Below are 8,975 nucleotides of genomic sequence, written 5' to 3'. Positions count from 1 at the left end.
GTGGGGGGCATTCGACTTTTTCGTTACAAGTCATTACCTCACAGCAAAACTGACAAACCTACAACCTCAATGTTGAGCATTTCTCTTGGTGAAATACAGGACGTCATCTGAGTTATTCACCTTATTGTTTACAGTTTATAAAGACTTCAACATAAGTTAAGAATCACTTTGACAGACAGCCTTGATTTTTTAAAAATCCCCCCAAAAGACGGCAAGGAATGTTTCAAAATATTTTGCTCTGAAAGTGTTAATGGGTTACCAATGCGTACTGCATAGCTTCGGAAAGGCCAAAATCACCACGCGCAGCACGGAAAAATCCTTGGAAAATTTAGCCAAATTTAGCCAAATTTGCTGTTTTTTTAATCGACTTGTGTGCGACACCACGGACATTCCTCAGTTAAAATCTCTGGTGCACGTCATAAACGGACATATGGTCTCGAACTGTGCTCCCTTTGATGGCAATATAAGCCGCCGTTTGAGCAAAATCCAGTATCACATCAGCATGCCCCCATGACGAAACCAGAGAGACTTTGATCGTGCCTGAGCTTTGGCATGGCTGCAGGATGGAGTTGGAGCCGGAGAAGTTGCCAGAAGGCTAACAATATCACACTCTGTCATTGTCCGCCTGAGGCAGCGCCATCAAGCCACCGGGTCAGTCCAAGAACACCCTCGTGCAGGTCGGCCCAAGAAGACAACTCAGAGTGTTTGCAAATGGTCTTTAACTTATGTTGACGTCTGTATGTATTTCGGATAAATCATACGGATGTTACTAGATCTATATAACTCTCTGGCCATGATTTCTCTTCACCCTGATGTGGTCCACACGCTCACGAGTCGATGGCTCGTGCCTCGGCTTATTTTCAAACACACACGAAGCAGTCACGCATTGTCTGGTAGCTTTACACAGTCGCAAAGAATGGTAGACTATTATGCTCATCAGAATTATTATTGAAACATCGAACAGATATGATTATTCGTATGAAATCTACGATAAATTTGAGGCTGATATTGAATTTTAAGTGAAATACGTATTTGAATTTTTAAAAAGAAGAAGTACCACTCCACTCTTCCCCTGGCCGTTTGAAAAATATTTGGCATAGCCTAAATTTCTTGACCCGCGTTGCGCAAGACTTCATGAAATCAGCGATTTCCGAGGGTTTTTTTTTAGGTTCGGGGCCAAAGCCGCAGCCAGATCCAGGGCCAGATCCTTGAGTGTGTGGATAATACTTTTAGAGACTCGCACAGACTGCTCAGATTCTTTGTCTTTTTTTAGCGTCTCCTCTGCACCAACCGGACTCCCCATGTCTCGTCTGTGTACCCTTCATATCAGCTCTGTATGCCACAAGACCTCAAAGTGACTTACCCATGATTGTTCTCAGGTCGTGGAGAAAGGACTTAATGCCATGCCTGGTATTTGGACTGGATTAAGCCAAATATACAGTTTCAAGGGGGAAACGTATGGAGCCGGGACTCATAAATCAATCACCCTAATCGAATAGCTCACTATCTCATTAGAACAAAAAGTGCCTCGTGGGATTGTTGATTCAGAAAAAGAATCAAGTGCTTGCGTGATTGGCGCAGGAATTCGGTCTGGTGAAATTTACTCCAAAGGACCGGAAGGGAGATTTCTGGGATACATGCTCAGAGATTGCGCTCTGGAAAGGCAAGGGCTGCTCTCCCATTACGTGGAGACATTTTGATAAGAGAAATAAGAGAAAGATAGGGTAAAGCAAAGTAAAAGTTAAGGAAGACAAAAAATACCCCCCCCCTTCTCGAATTCATAGTGGTGGTATAGTACAAGATGGAAAGAGGCAAGAGGAAGAGAGAAGTTAACGCATAAGAAAGAGAGAGAGAAAGACTAAGACAGAGAGACGGAGAGAGAGAGAGAGAGAGAGAGAGAGAGAGAGAGAGAGAGAAAGAAAGAGAGAGAAAGAGAGAGAGAGAGAGAGACAGAGAGAGAGAGAGAGAGAGAAGCGAGAGAGCGAGAGAGAAAGGGAGAGAGATCTATAGATAGACATAAAGTCAAAATACTGAAGCCAGAACTTCATTATTCCTCTCCATCTCAGTTCTCATAACACTTGATGGTCATCGCCGGGAACGCAGCACGACACGAGTCACGCAAGGTAATCGTCGTCTCGCCCGGGAAAACCAACCCAATATTATTGTACTGGAGGACGACTTTGGCTTGGGAATGTTCTGCACTGAATGTGTTTTATGCTTGTGCAGGGGTTAATGGTTGTGTGCATGTGAGCGCGCGCGAGCCTCGCGTGTATGTGTGTGTGTGTGTGTGTGTGTGTGTGCTTGTGTGTGTGTGTGTGTGTGTGTGCTTGTGTGTGTGTGTGTGTGTGTGTGTGTGTGTGTGAGAGAGAGAGAGAGAGCGAGCGAGAGAGAAAGACAGAGAGAGTATCTCTGTGTGTGTGTGTGTGTGCGTGCACGTGTGCATGTGTGTGTGTATGTGTGTGTATGTGCGTGTGTGTATGTGTGTGTATGTGTGTGTGTGTGTGTGTGTGTGTGTGTGTGTGTGTGTGTGTGTGTGTGTGAGAGTGTGAGTCTGCATGTCTTGGAGCAAACCGGTAGTCGATATAGACTATTGTTGACGATTTTTCTTTAAGACTTTCTCCGTTACATGACTTATCTGTCTACTTGATTCTTCTGACACTTTTGAATATCCCGATTCTGCTACGAACAAGGTAAAACCCACCAGGCCGCTCCTTACAACGTTTAACGCGTTCAGGAGAGGCAATTACCTAAAACAATGTACAGTAATTCAGACTCACAGACGTAGAGATGATGCATATAAAATGGTAACTGAATTGATTTAGCTATTACGAGCTTCGATAATACTGATCGACCACAAAGTAGTCTTAGTTGCGCTAGAGAAGTGACTGCAGAACCGTCTGCATCACAGCAAAGAATGACAGTTTAATGTCTTGCTACTTGTTAGAAGCTGGAAAACAAGATATTCACAAACAATATCTGTCACGCTCTCGGACCCACGATATGACTAAAATATATTTTTTCTAGCAACGGAAAAAAGTTTAATGTGTCCTGCGCGCTCATATGACCTTATGCAGTTGCGAGCGCCGTAAAATACTTCCAAAACCCCCCAAAAAAAACAAAAAACAAACAAAACAAAAACAACAACAACCTTAAATAGACCAGGTTTGCGCTTAAAATTGGCTGACAGACTGAAGTTTGGGTAATTCCCTAACGTCTACCATTATGCTTTATAGCTTTATTTTCTGTGTCTGTGTTGTTACTTTTTTTTTCTTACTGTCAGCTTAATAGTTGTTTTAAAAATTGTTTTTCCCCATGCTCTGATGGAAAAGAATATTGGTTAAGAAAATGTGTTAATGTAGTAGTTATTGACAGATTGTTTAGAAAAACATGCCGAAAGATGGCTTGGAGATAAATTGTTTTTCTGTGTGTATGTTTCTCTTTAAGTAAAGACTGAGGGATTTGATTAATCTTACCGACAATTATTCCATTCATATTATGTCTCGAGTTATGATCCCGTTATTTCTACGACTGCTGGGGTATGTGATTCGGACATCCTTTGTGCAACTGGGGAGGCAATATTCAAAGCCACATACACTGGCGTCAACATCGAAATTTACTACATAAAGTTTGCTTCCTCTATTTTACACACATACGCACACACACACACACACACACACACACACACACACACACACACACACACACACACACACACACACACTCACACACGCATACACACACACGCGCACACACATGTATTCTATATATTATATATATTATATATATTACATTATTATACATTGTATATATGTTATTATACATTGTATATATATTATATTATATTACATATATACATATTATATATACATATATAAACGTTCCATACTCTTTTCACTTTTACTACAACAACAACAGCAACGACAACAACTACAACGACAACAACAGCAACAACAACAACAACAACAACAACAACAACAACAACAACAATAATAATAATAATAATAATAATAATAATAATAATGATAACAAATCAGATCAGATCAGGTAACGCTTTTGTTTCTATTGTATTGTTCTTTTCTTCAAGTAATGTTCACGATGAAGCCGGAATACGCATTTGAAACATTGCACTATTTTTTAAAATACAATAAAATTCTCTAAACTGCATCCAAGTCTCCACATTATTCTCATTTTTCCCATCTGTACAACGAACTCAATGAACTGCAATGTTAATAGTTGAGGAACAATAACTCTATAGATAAAGAGAAAAAAATAAGGACCCCCATCCCGCCCCCTTTCTTTACCGCCCTTATATTATTTTTCTTTTGAAAATAGAAACAAACAAAATAAAGGGTTGATCAAGAGAGCAGTTAATTGAGGAAGAGATAGATTCGAGAAGGCAGACTGAGTGGGGGGAGGGGGCGTAAAAGGAAGATATGGGGTTAATTTCCTGACTGGTCAAACGTGACGCCATTTTCGGAGACATGCTGTAGGAGCCGGGGCGGTCAATTTGTTCACAGATTGCTTTGCCTGTCTCCGAACATGAACTCGATTTGCCGGGGGTGACGCTAATGTGCCGAGCTAATTTGCTCGTCTTCAACTGGTCGTGTTCGATTCTGTCACTTCCTGAGCTGCCAGGTTGGGCGTGCGAGTCTTGCGGTGAGCAAAACTCACTGATTGAGGTCACGGGCTCAAGATGGGGTCAAAGGGACAGGTTGTTGTGGGTTGCCAAGGGCTGAGGAAGAGAGAAAAAAAAAGAGCTGAAAAGAAAAAAAAAAGGCGAAGATGGGCAAGATCAGAAAAGGTAATTGATTTCGCTATTCTCTCTTTTTGTCGCACTGCTCCTCTAGTTTTAAAATAAGCGAGAACAATATTTTTAGCGCTGGTGTTTTCAGTTTTAGTAATTTTTTTAACGGCACTTGCAACACAATATTATGATCCTATATAAGTGCCGAGTAGGTGTTTATACGCCCCCATCGACACATTTGACCTTACCTGTCAAGGCCAACCTGAACTGAGGGTATTGGGAGGGACGCAATGTCCCAACAGAAAGACCGAGATACTTGATAAAACTAATTCATCCCACACAGGAATTGAACTCTGATGACCTGCGTGGGACGGTGAACCGCCTCACCGCTATACAACAGCGGCCGGAAGTGAGAACAACGGCAGAGATATCTCGAAAGTGGAAGAAGAAGCGAAATTTGGAAAAAGCAAATGAGACGATTAGTCCTACGCGTTGGCTGGCTTAAAAACTACCAGAACCGCTCTGCTGTAGCCATATTTCCCATGTCGAGGCAAAATGTAACGCAAGCTGAGCTTCGTTCTGTAGTAAAACTAGTTGTTTTTGCATCAACATAAATCCTGGTATGCTTGTTCCGCCCTTTATATACGTTTGCTTGAAAATGATCAAGGCAACATGCAACTGAAAGGTTGTTACAAAACCTCGAAACTAAAATGGAATCATTATACAACTAGACATTCATGCATAACGTTGGACACCATGCTTTCAGTATAAATTGTCTTTAGGAAATTTGAACATACCTGTGAATTATGTTTTTGCTTGATTTTATCAAAACTTAATTTGGCTGGTTTTATGCAAATCGATACATTGCTTGTTGGTTATTTGAATCCCTTAAATTATGTCTTTGGTGGTCATGACCTTTTGGAAGTCCTTAAGTCAAAAGCAATACTTACAGCACACAACTGGTTTTTCTCAAAGGTAAAAGTTATTTTTTCAAAGCAGGTGTTATTACTCCCCCAGCGATTTAGTTCATTTAGAAAGCGGGCTTCCGACCCTGCCTGTCAGGGCCAACCCGAAAATTTATCTCCTCTCGGGTATTGAACTCGGGTCTCCTGCACACGACCGCGAAGCGCCTAACCACTACATCAGAGACGCTGGTGTGAAAGTTATGCTGTGTGCTAAAGGCCAAAAATATATTAAAAAAAACAAAATAGGAACGGATAGGGAACACATTTTAGTTTCGAGTAACCCTAAGTGAAGAGGCGCCGCTAGAGGCTGTGTCAGGCCATCGTCTCCACCTTTAGGCTCCCCCGCAAAACCCTCATCAAGATTTTTGCACAAATGAGCTTGTCAAATGTTCTGCCACCTAAAAAACTCACCGAAAAAACCCAACGATTCAATTAGCCCCACTGCACTGCCACTCATTTTCATCACAGCTAATGTGTGTAGCTTCCACTGAAAAATCATGTCGGCTTCTTTGGCAAGCGTCTTTTTTGTGCGTACTCAAAACAAGATTACTCAAACTGTTTATTTGGCCTGTATTGGAATCAGCGTTGCGGATCCTATTCTAAAAAGCTCAAACGAGGTTAAAATCTATGCACTTTTAGTGTCGACAAGAGAAAACAACGGGGAACCTTGAGCTATGCCCTTTCCTGTTCGCTCTGCTTTTTCGTTTAAGTCTGTTTACGACAGCTTTTTTCTTGTACTTAACCATTCTACTTGTTTTTTATGTTGAAGAATCCTTTATTTTCAGACCTTGCAACGTTGTTTGAATTCACGCAGGACTTATTAACATTTCAGTGAAGAAATTAAAGAACTACTTCTTAGTCTGGACTTTCTAGATATGCAGAAATAAGAAAGAAATGCTAATTTTTCTGGCCAAAACGGCTCAAATGCAATACTTTTAGGCAATGGCCGTTTTATTGTCTTCCAATTGTTAAAGCTGCATGGAACGTCAAAAGTTTGACGAAAAAAAACCTAGACCCAAATTTATTTGTATTATACGCACGTGCTGCACTATTTTAATTTTTTTCTTACTCTCTTTATCACTTCCAAAAACAACCCTTCATTAGTCTTTTATTACAATGGAATGGCAGGTGACGTCACTGAAATTATTGACTGTAAGAAAATGTTTGTCTGCAATTTGGTCTTTATGCAATGTTTTTAGACAAAGAACAAAGTGGAAGAAATGCACACTGAGAAAGGCGCTGAGACGGAGTCCTCAGGGTTAGTAGGACAAGACAGCCTGGAACTGCACGCCAGAGAAATGTGGCGGGAGATGCCAAGAAACTGGACAAAACTTGGACACAACTGTTGAAAGATACACAGCGCAGGCTTCGTTTGGAGAGAAATTGTTGATGGCGTATGCTCCACAGGGGATTACAAGGCGAGAGAGAGAGAGAGAGAGAGAGAGAGAGAGAGAGAGAGAGAGAGAGAGACAGAGAGAGAGAGAGAGAGAGAGAGAGAGAGAGAGAGAGAGAGAGAGAGAGAGAGAGAGAGAGAGAGGGAAGGGTGGGAGGGGCGGATGTGACCAAAAAAAAAGAAAAAAAAAAAGAGAGAGAAGAAGGAGAGGGGGGAGGCGAAAAAGAGGAAAAGAGAGAGAGTAAGAAAGAAAGGTAGATAGATAGATAGATAGATAGATAGAGAGAGAGAGAGAGAGAGAGAGAGAGAGAGAGAGAGAGAGAGAGAGAGACAGACAGACAGACAGACAGACAGACAGACAGACAGACAGACAGACAGACAGACAGACAGACAGACAGACGGACAGACAGACGGACAGACAGACAGACAGACAGAGACAGGAACAGAGACAGCGTCGGTTGGGCCGGGGGGGGGGGGATTATTTTGCTCTTTCATATTCAGCTTCTTTGAGTTCTAAAAATATATCCTTTAAGCACCAAGAACAAATAAACAGTTCGAAAACAGACATAACAGCACGTCACTACTTGATGATGTAAACAGGTAATCACAAAAGAAGGCCAGAGACGAGAAAATTATGCACAGCAACAGCGCAAGGCATATTTTCCTCAGCACATTGTGAGCAATATTGACCAGAATTATAAAAAAAAAATTGTGATAGGGTAAATTTTCTTTGAAATTGAATGTTCAGAACATTAATTCTTTCCTTGCGTTTGATGAAGATCAAAGGAATTCGCTGCATTCAGAAGAGACAAACACACACAAACACAAAAAGACAAACAACACGGACATGTTGAGGATGTAGGCTATTGATTGTCGAACCTTACGGCCATTCGAAATCTAAGGTTGACAGCAACAAATGCATTACAACTTAGTTTTTATGAATATCGAACAAAACCATTGTAAGTCATGGCGTGAGTGATAGTTCCGGTTGTTAAATCATTGTGTTGTGACGTTGTTAACAGATGTGCCGCTTTAGATTTCAGGCAGCGATTCATTTCTTCTGTGCTTTTTTCTATTTCGGGCTATTTTTCTTTCAATCAAAAGTAAAATGTGTTAAATGACAGGGTATACTGTTACTGTGACCCTAATGTAAGGCGGACCCGATGTATATGGTAAAAAAAGGGTCAGGTGAAAGATATTATAGTAAGATTATGGCATAGTCTTATATTACGATATCCAAGATCTGTGTACTCTGATGTTATCACGGTTCATCATGAGCGTACTATTGGACTCTTTATGGAACCAAAAGTAGGGCAAGAAGAGGAGGATTTTACGCCCACTTTACTATAGAGTTTTGACCTTCACCAGCGCAGCGAAATTTTTACAGTAGAGAGCAAAGAGTGGCGGTATTCACAGTGCCCGGTCTAGGATATTATTAAAATTCAAGTCTATAGAGTATGAGCACAGTAATATGGGGTTTGGGGCACTTCAAGAGAGGCAGAAGGGATGAGACACTTAGAAGTGCTGATATTATACCAGTTTTCTTAAAACCCATGAATGAAACTTGAGTTCAACCGAATACTATAGATTTAGTAACCACAAGGCCCGGAAACCGAATTGTTCTTTTTAAAACTCTGATTACACGAAAAACAGTGCCAGCTGAACTCTCTATAGTTGTGTACCTTAGAGTCTATAGTTTTTCCGCGAAGGTTGTGTGTCATCGGCATTATAGTGGTAAGTATACCCGCATGTCACGCGGGAGAAAAGGGTTCGATGCTCCGTTGGGAAGAGTTTTTTTTCTTGATATTTGCAGGGAAGGCTGAAGCAGAGAAAAGAAAGAAGAACGTGTGTGTGTGTGTGTGTGTGTGTGTGT

Source organism: Aplysia californica, unplaced genomic scaffold (assembly GCF_000002075.1).
Source record: "Aplysia californica isolate F4 #8 unplaced genomic scaffold, AplCal3.0 scaffold00043, whole genome shotgun sequence".
NCBI lineage: Eukaryota > Metazoa > Mollusca > Gastropoda > Aplysiida > Aplysiidae > Aplysia > Aplysia californica.
This window is presented reverse-complemented; position numbering follows the sequence as displayed.